Consider the following 22,353-nt stretch of genomic DNA (forward strand, 5'->3'; position numbering starts at 1 on the left):
TATCCCCTTCTCTCCATTGTGTCTTCTCTCTCTCCTCTCTTCCCTTCTTTCCATTGTGACTTCTCTCTCATCTCTCCCCTTCTCTCCATTGTGTCTTCGCTCTCCTCTCTCCCCTTCTCTCCATTGTGTCTTCTCTCTCTCATCTCTCCCCTTCTCTCCATTGTGTCTTCTCTCTCATCTCTCCCCTTCTCTCCATTGTGTCTTTTCTCTCCTCTCTCCCCTTCTCTCCATTGTGTCTTCTCTCTCTCCTCTCTCCCCTTCTCTCCATTGTGTCTTCTCTCTCTCCTCTCTCCCCTTCTCTCCATTGTGTCTTCTCTCTCTCCTCTCTCCCCTTCTTTCCATTGTTTCTCTCTCTCCTCTCTCCTCTTCTCTCCATTGTGTCTTCTCTCTCTCCTTTTCTCTCTCTTGTCCCTACTTTCTCTGTGCTAGACAATAGGCATGCAGGATAACCCTGTACTCTATATTTAACTACGGGGCGGCAGCGTAGCCTAGTGGTTAGAGCGTTGGACTAGTAACCGGAAGGTTGCAAGTTCAAACCCCCGAGCTGACAAGGTACAAATCTGTCGTTCTGCCCCTGAACAGGCAGTTAACCCACTGTTCCTAGGCCGTCATTGAAAATAAGAATTTGTTCTTAACTGACTTGCCTAGTTAAATAAAGGTAAAAAAAAAAAATAAAAAAAAAAAAACTATCTCTCTTTAATAGTGGCTCTAGCTGGCTAGCTGCATCTCTATAGATGGACGTCTGTATTACCATAATATTTGGCTATATGTGCTAAGAACTTGCCCCTTGGCTCCGATGGCCCTCAGTCCCTACTGCAGAAGACACACACAGAGAGAAACACACACACTCACTCTCTTTTTTCTCTCTCTCCCCCTTCCCTCTCTCCTGCGCTACCTGCCAGTCCCAGACTATGAATGTGATTTGAGAAGGGAAATTAGATTTCTCTCTCTCAGGTCTATATGAAGGTGGTGATGACAGTTCATTTGGAACAGGGATAATTATGCCTGTTCTCTATGATGTGATGGGGCCTTGATATGGAGTGTTAATATAAACGTTTAGCCAGCTGTGTTATTGTGAGCTGTGTCAGTCATAAAGGCCTATATGGACCCTGAGCTCTCTTAGTACCTCATTCTACATCTAATTTCTATGTCCACGTGGCCGATATAGAGTGTGGAGTACGGCCACTCTATAACCTTCAAACGCAAAAACTATAACCTTTAATAAACACATTTGTTTTGTACCACACTTACCTCTCCTCTGACTGTTTCCATGAAAACAAGTAAATCAGAAATACATACAGTTGAAGTCGGAAGTTTACATACACCTTAGCCAAATACATTTAAACTCAGTTTTTCACAATGTATGTAAACTTCTGACCCACAGGGAATGTGATGAAAGAAATAAAAGCTGAAATAAATCATTCTCTCTACTATCCAAGTAAAAATTCCCTGTCTTAGGTCAGTTAGGATCACCACATTATTTTAGGAATGTGAAATGTCAGAATAATAGTAGAGAGAATGATTTATTTCAGCTTTTATTTCTTTCATCACATTCCCTGTGGGTCAGAAGTTTACATACACTCAATAAGTATTTGGTAGCATTGCCTTTAAATTGTTTAACTTCGGGCAAACGCTTCAGGTAGCCTTCCACAAGCTTCCAACAATAAGTTGGGTGAATTTTGTCCCATTCCTCCTGATCGATCTGGTGTAACTGAGTCAGGTTTGTAGGCCTCCTTACTCGCACACGCTTTTTCTGTTCTGCCCACAAATGTTCTATAGGATTGAGGTCAGGGCTTTGTGATGGCCACTCCAATACTTTGACTTTGTTGTCCTTACGCCATTTTGCCACAACTTTGAAAGTATGCTTGGGGTCATTGTCCATTTGGAAGACCCATTTGCGACCAAGCTTTAACTTCCTGACTGATGTCTTGAGATGTTGCATCAATATATCCACATAATTTTCCAACCTCATGAGCCAAACTATTTTGTAAAGTGCAGCAAAGCACCCCCACAACATGATGCTGCCACCACCGTGATTCACAGTTGGGATGGTGTTCTTCAGCTTGCAAGCCTCCCCCTTTGTCCTCCAAACATAACAATGGTCATTATAGCCAGAACAGTTCTATATTTGTTTCATCAGACCAGAGGACATTTCTCCAAAAAGTACGATCTTTGTTCCCATGTGCAGTTGCAAACCTTAGTCTGGCTTTTTTATGGCAGTTTTGGAGCAGTGGCTTCTTCCTTGCTGAGTGGCCTTTCAGGTTCTGTTGATGTAGGACTCATTTTACTTTGGATTCAGATACTTTTGTACCCGTTTCCTCCAACATTTTCACAAGGTCCTTTGCTGTTGTTCTGGGATTGATTTGCACTTTTTGCACCAAAGTACGTTTAACACCAAGGCCATCGCACAATCTAAGCTAGATGCCCTCAATCTCACACAAATTATCAAGGAACCTACCAGGTACAACCCTAAATCCATAAACATGGACACCCTCTTAAATATCATCCTGACCAACTTGCCTTCAAAATACACCTCTGCTGTCTTCAAGGCTTCCTAGATCTCAGCGATCACTGCGTCATTGCCTGCGGATGCCTGGTTGCTCTTCAAAAGTGCTTTCCTCTCCATCTTAAATAAGCATGCCCCATTCAAAAATGTAGAAGTAAAAACAGATATAGCCCTTAGTTCACCACTGACTTGACTGCCCTTGACCAGCACAAAAACATCCTGTAGGGTTCTGAAATAGCATCGAATAGCACCCGCGATATGGAACTTTTCAGTTGAAGTCAGGAACCAATCAGTTAGGAAATCTAAGGCTAGCTTTTTAAAACAGAAATTTGTTTCCTGAAGCACTAATTCCAAAAAGTTTTGGGACTCCGTAAAGTTGATAGGAAACACTGTCACCTCCGATAAATCTACAATAATCGATCATTTCAAGAAGCATTTGTCAACGGCTGGCCATGCTTTCCACCTGGCTACCCCTACCCCGGCCAACATCTCAACACCCCCTGCAGCATCTTGCTCACCCCCCCCCCCCCCCCACACACACACACACACTTCCTTCACCCAAATCCAGAGAGCAGATGTTCAGAAAGAGCGGCAAAATCTGGATCCCTACAAATCAGACGGGCTAGACAATCTGGAGCCTCTCTTTCTAAAATTATCCACCAAAATTGTTGCAACCTCTATTACTAGCCTATTCAAGTTCCATGGTGTCCTCATCACCAACAAACTAGAATGGTTCAAACACACCAAGACAGTTGTGAAGAGGACACGACAAAGCCTATTCCCCCTCAGAAAACTAAAAAGATTTGGCATGGATCCTGAGATACTCAAAAGATTCTGCAGCTGCAACATCGAGAGCATCGTGACTGGTTGCATCACTGCCTGGTACGGCAATTGCTCAGCCTCCGATCGCAAGGCACTACAGAGGTTAGTGCGTATGGCCTAGTACATCACTAGGGCCAAGTTGCCTGCCATCCAGGACCTCTACACCAGGCGGTGTCAGAGGAAGGCCCTAAAAATTGTCAAAGACCCCAGCCACCCCAGCCATAGACTGTTCTCTCTGCTACCGTATGGTAAGCGATACCGAAGTGCCAAGTCTAGGACAAAAAGGCTTCTCAACAGTTTTTACCACCAAGCCATAAGACTCCTGAACAGGTAATCAAATGTCTATCCGGACCATCTGCATTGTGTTGCCCCCTCAACCCCTCTTTTACACTGCTGCTACTCTCTGTTTATCATATATGCATAGTCACTTTAACTATACATTCATGTACATACTACCTCAATTGGGACGACCAACCAGTGCTCCCGCACATTGGCTAACCAGGCTATCTGCATTGTGTCCCGCCACCCACCACCCGCCATCCCCTCTTTTACGCTACTGCTACTTTCTGTTTTTCATATATGCATAGTCACTTTAACCATATCTACATGTACATACTACCTCAATCAGCCCGACTAACCAGTGTCTGTATGTAGCCTCGCTACTTTTATAGCCTCGCTACTGTATATAACCTCTCTACTGTATATAACCTCTCTACTGTATATAACCTCTCTACTGTATATAACCTCGCTGCTGTTATTTTTCTGTCTTTTTACTCTTGTTTTTATTTCTTTACTTACATATTGCTCACGTAATACCTTTTTTGTACTATTGGTTAGAGCCTGTAAGTAAGCATTTTACTGTAAGGTCTACAACTTTTGTATTCGGCACACGTGACAAAAAAAAATTGATTTGATTTGGTTTCCGATCTGGTCCTGGGTGCACCTCAGCCACGCTCAAGGTCCTAAACAATATCATAACCGCCAGCGGTAAAAGACAGTACTGTGCAGCCGTCAACCTGGCCAAGGATTTCGACTCTGACAATCACCACATTTTCATCGGCAGACTCAATAGCCTTGGCTTCTCAAATTACTGCCTAGCTTGGTTCACGAACTAATTCTCAGATAGAGTTCAGTGTGTCAAATCGGAGCCCTGGCAGTATCTATGGGGGTGCCACAGGGTTAAATTCTCGGGCCGACTCTTTTCTCTGCAGATATCAATGATGTTGCTCTTGCTGCTGGTGATTCTCTGATACACCTCTACGCAGATGACACCATTCTGTAAACATCTGGCTCTTCTTTGGACATTGTGCTAAGAAACCTCCAAACGAGCTTCAACGCCATACAACACTCCTTCCTTGGCCTCCAACTGCTTTTAAATGCAAGTAAAACTAAGTGCATGCTCCTCAACCGATTGCTGCCCGCACCCTCCCGCCCGAATAGCATCACTACTCTGGACATTTCTGACTTAGAATATGTGGACAACCATAAATACCTAGGTGTCTGGTTAGACTGTAAACTCTCCTTCCAGACTCACATTAAGCATCTCCAATCCAAAATGAAATCTAGCATTGGCTTCATACTTCGCAAACAAAGCATCATTCACTCATGCTGCCAAACATACCCTCGTAAAACTGACTATCCTACCGATCCTTGACTTCGGCGATGTCATTTACAAAATAGCCCACAACACTCTACTCAGCAAACTGAATGTAGTCTATCATAGTGCCATCCGTTTTGTCACCAAAGCCCCATATACTACCCATCATTGCGACCTGTATGCTCTCGTTGGCTGGCCATCACTACATATCCGTTGCCAAACCCACTGGCTCCAGGTCCTCTATAAGTCTCTGCTAGATAAAGCTCCGCCTTATCTCAGCTCACTGGTCACCATAGCAACACCCACCCGTAGCACATACTCCAGCAGGTATATTTCACTGGTCATCCCCAAAACTTCCTTTGGCCGCCTTTCCTTCCAGTTCTCTGCTGCCAATGACTGGAACGAATTGCAAAAATCACTGAAACTGGAGACTTATATCTCCCTCTAACTTTAAGCATCAGCTGTCCGAGCAGCTTACCGATCACTGTACCTGTACACAGCCAATCTGTAAATAGCACACCCAACTACCTCATCCCCATAATATTACTTAACCTCTTGCTCTTTAGCACCACAGTATCTCTACTTGCACATCATCATCTTCACATCTATCACTCCAGTATTAATGCTAAATTGTAATTATTTTTTGCCTCTAGGGCCTATTTATTGCTTACCTCCCTACTCTTCTACATTTGCACACACTGAACATAGATCTTTCTATTTTTCTTTTCTATTGTGTTATTGACTGTACATTTGTTTATGTCTGTTGAAGGAGAGTCGGACCGAAATGCAGCGTGGTGGTTACTCATGTCTTTTAATGAAGAATAGTGATACATGAAAATACTATAAATGAACAAAACAACAAACGGAACGCGAAAACCTATTACAGCCTATCTGGTGAAACTACACAGAGACAGGAACAATCACCCACAAAATACACAGTGAAACCCCGGCTACCTAAATATGGTTCCCAATCAGAGACCACGAGAATCACCTGACTCTGATTGAGAACCGCTCAGGCAGCCAAGCCTATGCTAGACACACCCCTAATCAGCCACAATCCCAATGCCTACAAAAAACCCAATACGACAACACAATAACCCATGTCACACCCTGGCCTGAACAAATAATTAAAGAAAACACAAAATACTAAGACCAAGGCGTGACAGTGTAACTCTGTGTTGTTGTTTTTGTCGCACTGCTTTGCTTTATCTTGGCCAGGTCGCAGTTGTAAATGGGAACTTGTTCTCAACTGGCCTACCTGGTTAAGTAAAGGTGAAATAAAATTAAAAAATATGTAGAATATTTGTGTATGAGTCCAGATAGACATCACACACACACATGGCCTCTATATTTGATACCAAACGGTTTGATCATTTTTAATTTTCATTTTCAAATGAAGAATAACAAAACGTGTCACTGAGCAAGATGAGCAGAGGAGATAGAAGAGAGAGGGAGGAGAGAGGAGGGATACGATAGAGGGAGAAGAGAGAGGGAGATGAGAGAGAAGACAAAATGGGGGAGAAAAGAGAGAGGGAGAAGATAGAGGAGGGAGAACAGAGAGGGAGATAAACGAGAGAGGGAGAAGATAGAGGGAGAAGAGAGAGGGGGAGAAGAGAGAGGGAGGGGGAAGAGAGAGGGAGGCTCGACAAACATCATATGTTTTGTTGTTTGGCATGTAAAAAGTTTTTTTGTGTGTTCTTGTTCAAAGTGGCTGACTCTGTTTTGTCCCAATCAAAGACATCGCTTTCTGCAGGTGAACACAGTTTGTAACAGCCTACTTCTGTCACCTGGGTTTTGGTTACTGTCAGGTGAAAAGAGGACGACAGCCGGATAAGCACGCTAGAGAAAATGGAATGGCACAAGCACAAGTCATTTCAAGACTACAAAAAGACATCATCATCAACATGGATGGAAAGCAAAAGCATTGTATGTGTTTAACTGCATCATGTATAAATATATATATATATATTTAGCCTTTATTTAAATAGGCAAGTCAGTTATTAAGAAAAAAGGTATTATTTACAATGACGGCCTACCAGGGAACAGTGGGTTTACTTGCCTTGTTCACTTGCAGAAGGACAGATTTTGACCTTGTCAGCTCAGGGGTTTGATCCAGCAACCTTTTGCTTACTGGCCCAACGCTCTAACCACTAACAACCTGCCGTCCCACCTGGAGATCTCCAGTCAGATTTAATAATCCCATCCTCACTATACTGTGAATATGTCACCATGGAAACCTGCATGTGTCTTCTACTATCTAGTCCTTTTCTCACGGGCTTCTTGGCATCATTTAATGTAAACATCACCTCAACAGTGAATGCAACACAATTAAAATCTGTCTCGACTGCCCCTACTGTGCTGTTTTACTTCTCCTCGTTGCTCTGCGTCTATGTTTAACAATGAGTAATAGGTGTTCAACTACACACACAGTAATAATCACACCATGAAAACAACACATTTGAGTCTTGCCAAAGCTGCTTGTATGTAAGTCCAGCCTCCTGAAGACCAAATGCTCCCATTAAATACATTTGAGGGATATTTGCAATTATTTTGGCTAAGAGAGAGACTCACACACAATCATGTGGAGTTAGAAATGAAAATGGCGTGGTGTTAACTGACTGGAGGAATGCATGACGAACCAACCCCTAAGTGTTCTAATGGCGTTTTTCACCAGCCAGACAATTAATTCTATCAATCTACATAACTGTTCCCTGAGCTCGAAAATGCCATTTTTACTGCTGGAAAATGAATTGGAACGGAGAGAGAGAGAATGGTTAGGCAATCATTACATTATTTAACTTAATGTATTTAATTGGATTGTGATGCTTAGACAGCGTGGTCCTGGTGGGAGGGAGATGGCTAGCGCATCGACACTGGGCCTCAGCTAATTCAATGTGGTAAATGGAATCACTCTAGACACTCTGCAATCATCAGGGCATTAGGAACGCCCAAGCCACTATGTAAACAATGCTTTGAGCTACAGACATTTCTCTCTCACTCTCTCTCACTCTCACTCTCACTCTCACTCTCACTCTCACTCTCACTCTCACTCTCACTCTCTCTCTCTCACTCACTCTCTCTCTCTCTCTCTCTCTCTCTCTCTCTCTCTCTCTCTCTCTCTCTCTCTCTCTCTCTCTCTCTCTCTCTCTCTCTCTCACTTCTCAAGACATACTTTCATCCTTTGTTTAATAAAAGTTAAGGTTTAGTTCTGTTTCAACACAAATTAATTTATAAAAAGATATTTAGCGAAAAGCCAGCACTTCTAGACTGGCTGGTTCTGCTTGGCTCTTCAGACAGTCTCTGAGAGGTTGGGAAGGTGCTCGTCTGCCTTAAAGCCAAGGTGAAATATCACTAATTCATTAAGTATTGATCACCGCAAATGACAGTAAAGTGCTACAACATTTAGCGAGAAAAAACATACAAATTGACACACAATGTTCGTACATTTCAACTCTTTAATGGCTAAAGTATGCAGGAAAAGTGGGATAAAAATATTAGCCACCACTGAGCAGACAGTCAGAGAGATGAAGCCCCATCTAACCCATTACCCTGACCAGCTGACGATGTTAAATGACCTTAATGCTTTAAACTGTGGGCATTTGGGGCCCTCGTGATGCATTTTGGTGAGTGTTTCTTACTTTTGGCCCAAAAATGACAAGGTTTTATTTGATTGTTTTTAACGCAGTGTGTAAGGGGAGAGCCCATCATGAATGCAGTAGAGGCCCATTAGTTGGCGTTAGGGCTAAAGTACCTGGTATTAGGGTGAATGTGGTTAATAATCAAGGAGGGGGTGATTGCATTTCCATCAACAGTCAGGGCTGCTCTGCTCTGTTCCGGACTTCTGCTATGACCTCGTTAGTACATTAGTCTGGACTGTACTGGCTGTGTTGGGCTGCTGGCACTGAGCTGAACTGAACTCCATCTAGACCTTATTAAAAGGAAGGAAATGTGCTGCCTCTCAAGCTTGGCCTACTGACTGCTGTTTTCCTCTCTTCCAATGAGGTTTCTCTCTATCTCTGTACTCGACTAGATTAGTGGTCCAACCCTGTTCCTGGAGAATGGAGTCCCACAGGGTGTAAGTAATTCTGTTCCAGCCCAGCATTGAGAAATCTGAAACCTAGGTCATCCTTAGCAACATTGGCAATCAAACTGATGGATATTTGTAGGAGTACATTCTAAGATATTCATTTCACAGATCGCTTTTTAAGCAATTTATTTCACCATTTATTTCACATGATGAACTTTTCTTAATCCCCGAAGAAGAACTGCTCAACTTCTCCAACTAACTAACTGCCATGCATACTGTATCTGGGAGCGATAGTTTGACGATGGCTCGAAAGTTGAGCATCAAGAGAAGGATGTGAGTGATTGAAGGTTGATGGTGTAACCAGGGGATTGAACGATAGATAATGAATCTCTCCTCTCTTTGTCCCCACCAGAGAAGAAGAAGCCAAGTAAAGGAAAAGTGAAGAAGAAAGATAAAGTTAGCACGATGTTAACAGTTCGGTCTCTGATGTCTATGCCTTCAAACGGTGCAATTACTTGGAGAGGTGGGAGATTGGTACCTGGTTGCCTTCACCCTCTCCAGAGAGGTTTCTTCTCTGAGTTAAAACCTGGAGTAATAATTTATTTCTAAAGGGGAAAGTCTGCTGAACAGCTTCCCTCTCCTCTCTTCAAAAGATGCTGAGATCTAATGTGAAACAATACTCTGTTTTGATTCCCAGTCATGGCTGGTTGGGGATTTCTCCTGCGTGGGGAGACTCATTTAATTCCTCCATTGTTGCCTACAGGCCCCTTCCGAGTAGACCTAAGAAGCTTTTAGGACCCCTCTGGACATCTTAAACATTAGACCAATCAGCATCAGCGATGAGATGAGGTTCCTTTCTAGAACTCTGGTAGTTCTATCTGATGATCTCTCCTATGGAGAGAAAGAAATAATCCAACATTCCAAAGAGGGCCTCAACATTCCACAAGAGGGCATTTTGTAAATTGTGTTTTCTTTATGTTCTTTCTAAATGACAAAACTGTGCCTCAGACATTACCATGAATGTCGTTTTAACACGCATTCATACAGTTGAATTCCTGCAATGAAAAGCTTCCAAAGAGCTAAAATCTGTGATGTTAGATAAACAGTAGAAGGAAGTGACGCTCCAAGGAAGCCATTGCTTCTCTTTGCTTCCACTGATGGCAAATGGATGCAATTGGATTTCAGCAAGTGCTTATCACACAAATATAAATTCATTACGATTTTACAAAGACCTGGATTCAAATAAATGAAGAAAAGAAAGACAGACAGAGAGAAATGAGAGCTTTGAATGTGAACCGTTATAATGTTATTCCGAGCCAGCGAGTCATGTATGAGAAAGTGATCTTTTCTTGTTCCAGTCAAGGACATTATCTTCTCCTGGTTATTAGCGTTAGCATTTATATATTCAATGCAATTTTGAGGTCCAGTGATACTCTGAGGGGTCAGGGGTCAGGGGAGAGAAAGGACTGAGAGAGAAAGACTTACTTTATGTGCAACTGCCGTTAAGACCAAGACAGAATAAGCAATGAGGACATTTCATGCTGAAATTCAATCTATGATCAGAAGTTGAAAATGTGTATCTATCGACAACCAGGATGATAGAGGAACCACGTGCTGTGGAAAATATACAGACGCTGAACGAATGGAACAACTCACTGGGCACAGACGTCAGTTCATCGTCTAGTTTTGATTTACATTTGTTTGAGTTGTATAAACTAATGTGAATTCAATGTGAAATCAGCAAAACATGTCACAGTGTTATTGGATTTAGGTTAACAGTTGGGTGAAAAAAAATAAGAAATTCCCTTACGCTGACGACTTTATGAAAATCTGATTTGTTTTCCAACGTTGATTCAACCAGTTCTTGTCCAGTGGTAAGGCATGGATATAAATGACTGTAGATGGCTACATTTCACTTTGTCTGAGTCAAGTTTGGGCTAGCCTGTGAGTTCATGTCCTCCTTACTAGCTTGGCACCGATAGGTCAATGAATCAATCAATCAAATTGCATTTCTATACAGCTTTTTACCCCCCAAAAATGTTGCAAAGTGCTTGACAGCAACCTAGACCTGAATCCTCACAGAGCAAGTTCAGGTGACTTAGCGGAGGAAACATCCCTGGGGGATGTGCATCCAACAGCCATACCTGGGGGATGGAGGGATGGAGAAAAGTTAGGGGTAAATGGGTTGAATCATTGGAAATTGAGAGTTATGATGTTTCTGAGGAGAAAGAAGAGAAAGGAGGAAAAGAGTCACGCACACACACACACACACACACACACACACACACACACACACACACACACACACACACACACAGGCTAAGCTAAACACATTAGGTTGGCTAATGGGTCATTTCACTGCAAGCAGAGGCCAGGGAATTTGGAACTCTGGCACTTAGGGAGGAAGAGGAAGGAGTTTCCTCATCGTCTGTGGGCGGAAGTGCAGAATATGACAGAATGTATACCTTCCACTAGTTCAGCACCGACTCCAAAATGGCCCCCAACGATGTCATCCGACCCATTCTACTATCTCTCTCAGTCATGAGAGCAATCTATTCATATTTTATTGCAATTTCTATTTCAAGCATGATACGAAGATACCATTCTTAACATAAATGGATCTCTTTGCGTCTGCAGGAGTTTTCTAATCTCCATAATGACTTGCTTTATTATCCCTCTACTTCTGTCTTTGTTCGCCAGGTAATTTAAGGACCCTAAGTTTCACGATGTGGGGTCTTCCTCCCTGTAGATGGTGAGTGCGGTTGTATTAAGAGTAGGTGGGTGGGGTGGGGGGCTGAAGAGGAGGGTAGATGGGGTACGGAGGGTATAGTATTGTGTTCGTAGGCTGACTTTGAGATTTGTATTATCATTTTTTAAAGCATCAAAGGTTCTCTCTCCAGCCAAGCTTAAAGAGATGTGACTTTGCCTTTGTTCCATCCCCTGCTACATTACCCTTCTGCATTAGGACTCCTCTTTATCCGTGAAATTACCTTTTAGCTTTCTCATTCGCACATCCCAGCACAGCACCACACATAGCAGACAGAGATGGTCCACACTTCTTTATCACCATCTTATGATAGACCTTTTCTTCCTCTCGTCTTCTTCTTCTTCTCCTTTTTTTCCCTTTTCTTTTTTTCCTTCTTCTTCTTCTTCTTTTTCTTCTCATTCTGTAAAGTAACATTAACAACTGTATGAAGTTCATACGGCCCCTGAATTACATGGTCAGTGTTGACTTTGCTCATCAGCTCATCTGAAAAGTAAACTTGGTGGTGTGTGCGTGCGTGTGTCTGTGCGTGCGTGCATGTGTGTGTCTGTGCGTGCGTGCGTGTGTGTGTGTGTGTGTGTGTGTGTGTAGTGTGTGTGTGTGTGTTGTCGTGTAGTTAGTGTGTGTGTGTGTGTGTGTGTGTGTGTGTGTGTGTGTGTGTGTGTGTGTGTGTGTGTGTGTGTGTGTGTGTGTGTGTGTGTGTGTGTGTGTGTGTGTGTGTGTTTGAATGCTGAGGGGACGTTGACAGAAATGCTTTTGTTCTCCCCAACGCACAGAAAAACCACTTCCCTTCCACTTACAGCTGCTTTGAAGCTGCACTGATGCACCTGACAACAATCTGCTGGATCCCAAGGCACAAAAGGCAGCACAAATGTATACAGGTAGGTTTTTAATTTTCTTTTTTATAAACTGCCAACATGTTGTTGGCAGGGTTTGCTTTTTCTGTTGTTGTGTCAAGTTATTTGCATGACACAAAGAAACACTTTGGAGTAAGCCTTGCATTTGTTTTGCTTCCAGACATTGATTTGAGTTATTTACATGTAGGGTGTAGGTGTTCGTCTGATTCTGAAATGGAATTGGCCTCTCAGTTAAAGGCATAGTACACACAAAAAGAACCTAACATGATTTTCTACTTACCTTGGCCATGGTCAATTCACATTAATATATTGGGTACATGTTAAGCTTACATAGGTACTCAACAGCCATAATAAAACTACACTGTATTCAGTACCATAGTCATGAATTGTTGGTTTAACATTAGATGCATAGAGTTAGTCGTGATGTCTGGATTCTTCTCTGTACTCAAACTACTCAGCTCAAATAAAACAATTCCTTGTCATTTGCCCAGAGGACAAAATTAAAATACAAATGGGGAAAACTCCATGACTGGAATGTCTTTCCCAGTCTGGTGTAATTATATATTTTTATCCATTTAGAATTGTAAATGAAGATGTAAATTGGCCGTTTAACATAGCTGTAGGATATGCAGGATTCCACTGTCAAACTCAATTGTAGACAATACAAACAGTCGAGAAACGTATCAGGATCTATCCCGGGTGAGACGTGTGTCTAGGGGGTAATGTGTGCATGCCTAAAACGCTTGGCAATGTAGGAGTACCAGCCATCCACCAGTTGAGAGGAAGATAATACATGAACATATGGAACCTGAAAGGCGAATTGAAATGACGGAGAAGAGATGAAGAGTATAGTATTACTAGCTGATCTGTGAAAACCTAAATATACACTCACTATAGACTACCCCACCAATGAATCACTCAATGGAAATGAATAGGTCAGTTACTCCCCTCTCAGTTTAAGTACACTTCCTTTTGATGAGACTTTAGGGTTTAGTTATAGGTCTCCTCAATTGTGCCTACTCAAAGTCAGGTCACAGAGACAGTGCTTAGCTAACCCCTTAGCAAACCCGAACCCTAACCCTAGCTTTAAGCCTTAGCTCTTAGCCCTAGCCCGATTCAAATTGGTTGAAATAGTAGTTGTCACACCCTGATCTGTTTCACCTATCCTTGTGATCCACCCCCTCCAGGTGTCGATAAATTTCCCCAGTGTATTTCTCCCTGTGTTTCCTGTCTCTCTGTACCAGTGTATTTATCCCTGTGTTTCCTGTCTCTCTGTACCAGTGTATTTATCCCTGTGTTTCCTGTCTCTCTGTGCCAGTTTGTCTTGTATGTTTCCAAGTCAACCAGCGGTTTTCCTGTTCTCCTGCTTTTTGCATTCTCCTTTTTCTAGTCCTCCCAGTTTTGACCCTTGCTTGTTTCTGGACTTTGTACCTGCCTGCCTGACCATTCTGCCTGCCGTGACCACGAGTCTGTCTGCCACTCTGTACCTCCTGGACTACGATCTGGTTTTGACCTTTTGCCCGTCCATGACCTCTTGCCTTCTCCTTTTGGATTATTAAACATTGTAAGACTCCAACCATCTGCCTCCTGTGTCTGTATCTGGGCCTCGCCTTGTTTCATGATAGTAGTAGACTACCCAGAACTTGTCATCTCATTTCATCAATGCGTGAATATTTTACCAAACTTTATTTTCAAAAGTTTCAAGAGTTAACAAATGTCAATCCAGTAGTAACTACTTGACGGTGGTTTCGTAGCTAATGCAACTCATGTACCCCAGATGAGCTCATTGGAGTGAGCTGAAAGCAGAAAGCTTTGTTTGTGTGGAGAGTCATTTGTAAACGCCAGAGCTCTGCATTCACGCTCACTGATTTAAGACGTTGAAAGAACAGCAACCCTATCTCATTTAAATAATAATGATCATAATGCCAGTGCCTGTGGCACTGCAGACATGTATCAAACATCAAACGCCTTGCAATGCTGGCAAAAACAACAAACAATTCTGTTACACAACTTAATGCATGGTTGAAGTACATCTGTGCAGTATTATTAAGCTTAATGAGTCTGGATGGACGCAGCGATATCCTGTAGTTATTGTTGATGATTGATTTAGGCCAGGGATGAGCAACTTTGACAGGGGTGGGGGCCACAAAAAATCTGAACTCATCGTGAGGGCTCCCCCCCACTAAGTTTTAGTCTTCATTTCCTGCAAGTCTACTCATTTTGCCTTAGGGTGGAGAGAATAGGATATCTGAGTGAGAGTGACGAACAAAATCAATGGTGCCCCCCCCAGGCTCTAATTCGACCTCGATTGCTATAACTTTAGATAGCTGGCCACTAGATTAATTTACCAATCTAAAGAAATGTAGCTGATATGGGTTAATTGAGTGACTATCAGTGACTGACATAACAAGAGGACAAAAGCTGGTGATGCACAAACACATTTTGAAATTGCACCATGTGTATTCTACTATTTTACCTTGTAACAGTAAGTTGAGACCCCGACTGAGTTCCCCAAAAATATTTATCTGTAAGCTTTCAAAGGGGAGGCCAGGGGCAGCCAGTTGGCCATCCCACAGTGAAGTGGATGTTTGATGAAACAGAAAGCGGTGTGTGTGTGTGTGTGTGTGTACACATGCATGTGTGTGTACACGTGTGTGTGTGCGTATGTGTACATGCGCAAGCTACAGCTCAGGGTTAAGTGGGGTCTGAGTGCAGTTGTCCAAAAACACCTTAACATCAAACCTAGCAGCCAATCATCATCATCATAATCATCAGGCCTAAGTTTGTTTCCTGGTTTGATGCATAAGCTTTGATGCATAACATGAAAGCTACAAGCTTCAATCACAGGTCATCCAAAGCACTCAACCAACCTTATTTGCGGATGGTCCAAAGTATTTTTCCGTTACATAAATGAACAGACCCAATTGTATGAATCTATATATATTTTCATATCTAACCATTCCTTCTAAGTATACTTTCTCAGGTTCTCATTTACAACTGTTAGGGCATAAAGCTGTCTCAACAGCACAGCTTTCTTTTCGGCACCATGGAGTGAATCCTTAACACTGCTACACCTGGCTATCAGTGGAGCCTTGTCTGTCAGGGAAACAGTTCATTCAGCCTCATTTACTGCCTTTTTTAAAAACATAGCTGATATGGCTGACTTGCTTAAACAAATGTGTTTTTTACTGACAATTGAGATGTACAAACTATGGCATAAGGGAACAATGAGCGGATAAGAGGCAATCCGTAATTTCAACTAAGACATTAACGAACGAGCTAAGACGGACGTAGTCAATATACCTACTTGTTCAACACTTTTTAAATGTACAGCGACAGAGTTCAGAACATGGGCTGTTCTTACAGTATTCTCCCTGTACACCAAATCAGAACCGTAGGATAAATAAAGGGGGCATATACTGTAAGCAGACAATGAAAGCTCTTACAATAATTGATGATGACATTTCCTTAAAACAGACTATATGATACATGTGCACCACCAATTCAGGAACAGTAGGCTAAATTATGATGGGGAAAGGGACAAAATTATTAGGGTGAGGTACATGGACTACTAACAACTTAATACACAACATACACTTAGTATTACTTTCTTAGCTTCAATATACATATTGTCACGCCTGCTCCCGCTCTCCCTCTCTGATGCTTGAGGGCACCTGCCTGCCCTCCATTACACACACCTGTCACCATCATTACGCGCATCAGCGCTCATTGGACTCACCTGGACTCCTTCACCATTTATATCTGTTTTTCCTCCGTTGGTTCCCCTTACACATGTCTCCCTTGCATATTACAACATTTATGCAGCAGCATACAAAACATATTTGGACTCACCTTGCACACTGTGCTCACTTGAACAGTTAGGTGGTGCGGCTTCCTTCTTGTGGGCAAATTTTTGTCATCAAACTTTGTCATCAAAGTCTGCTATTCTCTGGATTTGTGGTGCTGTCAAGGCAACTGGGAACTAGGAATAAAACAAGGTTGAATTGTAATGTCCGTGATCTTCAGGTAAGAGGCCTAAGTTCCTGACCTGGAACTCTGAGTTGGATGACCATACAAAATGTATTTTCCAGTTGGTGCTCGTTTTGTTTTCCAAGTTCCCAGTATTCTTGAACTCACTGAAGTCTGGGATTTCCCATTTCCAGTTGTTATGAAAGCAGCAGAAGTCATGCTGGATTGACAGCATGACCAATGTATTCAACCTTTTCTGGCCCATGGTGTTGCATGTGAATGTTTATGCTTTTAAGCTTGAAAAAATACCCTTAAACCCAGACATGGACCACACACCCTCTCCACTGAATAGCAGGCTAGTGATTGCTTTGCAACACTTGCAGTTAGCAACTGATTCCTTCCAAACCACTCATCATTGAATTTGCAAATAACAACGTGTTGTGTAAAGTCCAATGGTTGATTTTTTAAAATGCATTAACCCTTTATTTAACAAGTAAGTCAGATAAGTTAACCATTTCTTATTTACAATGACGGCCTACCTCAGCCAAACCCAAACCCGGACAACTCTGGGCCAATTTCAATTAAAAGATGTGCTTTGTTAAAAGTTAATTTGTCTAATTTCTTTCCTTCTTAAGAATTTGAAAAAATCTGTTGTTTTGTGACAAGGTAGGGGTGGTACAGTGGGGAGAACAAGTATTTGATACACTGCCGATTTTGCAGGTTTTCCTACTTACAAAGCATGTAGAGGTCTGTAATTTTTATCAACTGTGAGAGACGGCATTTAAAACTAAAATCCAGATAATCACATTGTATGATTTTTAAGTAATTCATTTGCATTTTATTGCATGACATAAGCATTTGATCACCTACCAACCCGTAAGAATTCTGGCTTTCACAGACCTGTTCGTTTTTCTTTAAGAAGCCCTCCTGTTCTCCACTCATTACCTGTATTAACTGCACCTGTTTGAACTCGTTACCTGTATAAAAGACACCTGTCCACACACTCAATCAAACAGACTCCAACCTCTCCACAATGGCCAAGACCAGGGAGCTGTGTAAGGACATCAGGGATAAAATTGTAGACCTGCACAAGGCTGGGATGGGCTACAGGACAATAGGCAAGCAGCTTGGTGAGAAGGCAACAACCGTTGGTGCAATTATTAGAAAATGGAAGAAGTTCAAGATGACGGTCAATCACCCTCAGTCTGGGGTTCCATGCAAGATCTCACCTCGTGGGGCATCAATGATCATGAGGAAGGTGAGGGATCAGCCCAGAACTACATGGCAGGACATGGTCAATGACCTGAAGAGAGCTGGGACCACAGTCTCAAAGAAAACCATTAGTAATACACTACGCCGTCATGAATTAAAATCCTGCAGCGCACGTAAGGTCCCCCTGCTCAAGCCAGCGCATGTCCAGGCTGTCTGAAGTTTGCCAATGACCATCTGGATGATCCAGAGGAGAAATGTGAGAAGGTCACGTGGGCTGATGAGACAAAAATATAGCTTTTTGGTCTAAACTCCACTCGCCGTGTTTGGAGGAAGAAGAAGAATGAGTACAACACCAAGAACACCATCCCAACCGTGTAGCATGGAGGTGGAAACATCATTCTTCGGGGATGCTTTTCTGCAAAAGGGACAGGACGACTGCACCGTATTGAGGGGAGGGTGGATGAGGCCATGTATCGCGAGATCTTGGCCAATAACCTCCTTCCCTCAGTAAGAGCATTGAAGACGGGTCGTGGCTGGGTCTTCTAGCATGACAACGACCCGAAACACACGGCCAGGGCAACTAAGGAGTGGCTCCGTAAGAAGCATCTCAAGGTCCTGGAGTGGCCTAGCCAGTCTCCAGACCTGAACCCATTAGAAAATCTTTGGAGGGAGCTGAAAGTCCGTATTGCCCAGCGACAGCCCCAAAACCTGAAGGATCTGGAGAAGGTCTGTATGGAGGAGTGGGCCAAAATCCCTGCTGCAGTGTGTGCAAACCTGGTCAAGAACTAAGGAAACGTATGATCTCTGTAATCGCAAACAAAGGTTTCTGTACCAAATATTAAGTTTTGCTTTTCTGATGTATCAAATACTTGTCATGCAATAAAAATGCAAATGAATTACTTAAAAATCATACAATGTGACTTTCTGGATTTTCTGACAGTTGAAGTGTACCTATGATAAAAATGACAGACCTCTACATGCTTTGTAAGTAGGAAAACCTGCAAAATCGGCAGTGTGTCAAATAAGATAATAAGATAGCCCTATTTGGTAAAAGACCAAGTCCATATTATGTCAAGAACAGCTCAAATAAGCAGTCGACAGTCCCATCATTACTCACAAAGCACCAGGCCATCTGGGGATCACAGTACACACCACAGGAATATGAAACACACACACACACACACACACACTCATTGACACAATAGCTTCCGGGCAACAAACAATGCAAAGTGAAATAAAATGAATATTTAAGTAGATCATTTGCAAGAAATTATATAATTAGCGTGACCTATTCAGGAATTCAGATTGGGGAACATGTCACATTGCTTATTTTAATCAGACACATATAACCTGTCACTGGATTCGCATATGCAAATGGCCATATCCTACTAATTACCTACTGCCTGTCATAAGCACAGACGTTTCCTCTACAAACGCTGAAACTTTCTTACGAACGGCTCAACTGAACTATATAGTTCAACCATGTCTGTCCCTAAGGTCTTATCAAAGCATGGCAGAAATATGCACATCTCAACCAGACTGGAATTAGCTTGCTAAATAAAGAGACTACCGAATGCTTTTGTCCTGGTCGCATTCCAACGTCAGGGTAACAATGTTTTGTCTTAGTAGAGAGTCTTATCCTGAGCTATTCATTCCTCTGTACCACTCTTCCATATTAAAACCTTTTCAACTTGCCTTTGGTTTGGTCTGTAGGCTTTCTATGTACACTGCAAGGATCTACCATGTTCTACAGGTTCAGCCACATTCTTCCTCAGAAGCAGCAGTCACCTAATTTATAACCACTGTGTACATTTCACACTACATACTGTATCTGTGTGCACCGTTTCTGAAAAATATTGAGATTTATAAACTTGGCACACGCCATACACGTTTCCCATTATAAATCAGACCCATCATGAAACTGTGCGCTTGTGAACAAGCATTAAAACTCTTCCTAAAAAAACACCCATTCTTCACCTTTTATGTTTACAATAACGCCTGTATACTTTGGAAGTATTGGAATTAGCAAAGATCGTTTTTAAAGGAAATAGCAATGGTGAACTTGAACAAAGATCGTTTTTAAAGGAAATAGCAACGGTGAACTTGAACAAAGATCGTTTTTAAAGGAAATAGCAATGGTGAACTTGAACAAAGATCGTCTTTAAAGGAAATAGCAAATGTCTCTGGAGATGTTGGCAGAATGTTTGAGCTTTTACAGCGACATTATCTAACGGTTCTGAAAGAACCTGTAAACAGATCGTTTGAATTCAATAATGTTTTGCATGTACTTTTTCCTGAACCTAAATATGCTGCACTGCCTGCAAATTCTTAAACATTTTCTAGTATTTCTACTCAAACAATGTAAAGGGACAGTTGGCCTACTTACAGAGGTAGCTTATACACGTCAAAGCAAAATTCTACTGTATTTTATCAACCGTGCTTCCCTTCCTGCTAGATAGAGTAAAGTATTTGAAGCAGTTTATCCATGTACTACCGTAAAATGGGTCCAATCAAATCAAATCAAATTGTATTTGTCACATGCGCCAAATACAACAGTTGCAGCCCTTACAGTGAAATGCTGAATACAACAGGTGTAGTAGACCTTACAGTGAAATGCTGAATACAACAGTTGCAGCCCTTACAGTGAAATGCTGAATACAACAGGTGTAGACCTTACAGTGAAATGCTGAATACAACAGGTGCAGCCCTTACAGTGAAATGCTGAATACAACAGGTGTAGTAGACCTTACAGTGAAATGCTGAATACAACAGTTGCAGCCCTTACAGTGAAATGCTGAATACAACAGGTGTAGACCTTACAGTGAAATGCTTACTTAAAAGACCTTAACCAACCACGCAGTTTTAACAAAGTACCTCAAAAAAAGTCAGAAATAAAAGTAACAAATAATTACAGAGCAGCAGTAAGATAACAAAAGAGAGGCTATATTCATGGTGGTTTGGAGCAGTGGCTTCTTCCTTGCTGAGCGACCTTTCAGGTTATGTCAATATAGGACGCGTTTTGCTGTGGATTTAGATACTTTTATACCTGTTTCCTCCAGCATCTTCACAAGGTCCTTTGCTGTTGTTCTGGGATTGATTTGCACTTTTCGCACCAAAGTACGTTCATCTCTAGGAGACAGAACGCTCCTCCTTCCTGAGCGGTATGACGGCTGCTTTGGTCCCATGGTGTTTATACTTCGTACTATTGTTTGTACAGTCGAACGTGGTACCTTCAGGCGTTTGGAACTTGCTCCCAAGGATGAACCAGACTTGTGGGGGTCCATTTTTTTTCTGAGGTCTTGGCTGATTTCTTTTCCCATGATGTCAAGCAAAGAGGCACTGAGGCCGAAGGTAAGCCTTGAAATACATCCACAGGTACACCTCCAATTGACTCAAATGACGTCAATTAGCCAATCAGAAGCTTCTAAAGCCATTAAATAATTTTCTGGAATTTTCCAAGCTGTTTAAAAGCAGTCAACATAGTGTATGTAAACTTCTGACCCAGTGGAATTGTGATACAGTGAATATAATAAGTAAAATGATCTGTCTGTAAGCACTTGTTGGAAAATTTACTTGTGTCACGCACAAAGTAGATGTCCTAACCGACTTGCCAAAACTATAGTTTGTTAACAAGAAGTTTGTGGAGTGGTTGAAAAACGAGTTTTAAAGATTCCAAGTGTATGTAAACTTCCAACTTCAACTTTATAGCATTTACTTTTACTTGTACTCAAGTATGAAATTGAGTATATTTTTCTACCACTGCACAAAAACATTTAGACTTACTATTATTTTACTTGGTGACTTTTAACTGAGTCATTTTCTATTAAGGTATCTTCAATAGTACTCAAGTATGACAATTGAGTTTTTTTCCACCACTGGCTACGATGTCCGTAGCCTGCTGGTTTTCTGTTCTACCTGACAATTAATTGAACACACCTGGTGTCCCAGGCCTAAATCGGTCCCTGATTAGATGGGAACAATAAAAAAAGCAATGGAACTGGCTTCAATGTCCAGAGTTGAGTTTGAAGGGTTTAACACTTGTTGGAAGCTAAGCGCATTCTATAAATGTCAACTTTTGCATGAAAAATGTCTGAAGCATGTTTTGGGGTTTATTTTGTACATACTTAACATTTATAAATGAGGCCCCAGGCAAGGAGAGAATAGAAAACAGCTGTATCGCATTAGTGGAAACCAAGACTTTTCTGAGGGCAGGTCTGCCAGTTTTGACTAGCAGAAGTGACTTTTCATAGCAAGTTAGGAGAACTTACGAAGCAGGTTAGGAGAATTAACGTGGCAGGTCAGTAGTATTAATGTGGCAGGTTAGGAGAATTATGTTAATTCTACGTTTAAACCTGAGATTGGATGAACGAATGGCTTTAGAGAGGACATCTGAAGCTGATAGAGACTGTACTTCAGTACATACATTCTGAACACACACACACACACACACACACAGGGTAGCCTAGCGGTTAGAGCGTTGGACTAGTAACCGGAAGGTTGCAATTTCAAACCCCCGAGCTGACAAGGTACAAATCTGTCGTTCTGCCCCTGAACAGGCAGTTAACCCACTGTTCCTAGGCCGTCATTGAAAATAAGAAT

This window comes from Oncorhynchus kisutch, linkage group LG11 (genome assembly GCF_002021735.2).
Source record: "Oncorhynchus kisutch isolate 150728-3 linkage group LG11, Okis_V2, whole genome shotgun sequence".
NCBI classification, from domain to species: domain Eukaryota; kingdom Metazoa; phylum Chordata; class Actinopteri; order Salmoniformes; family Salmonidae; genus Oncorhynchus; species Oncorhynchus kisutch.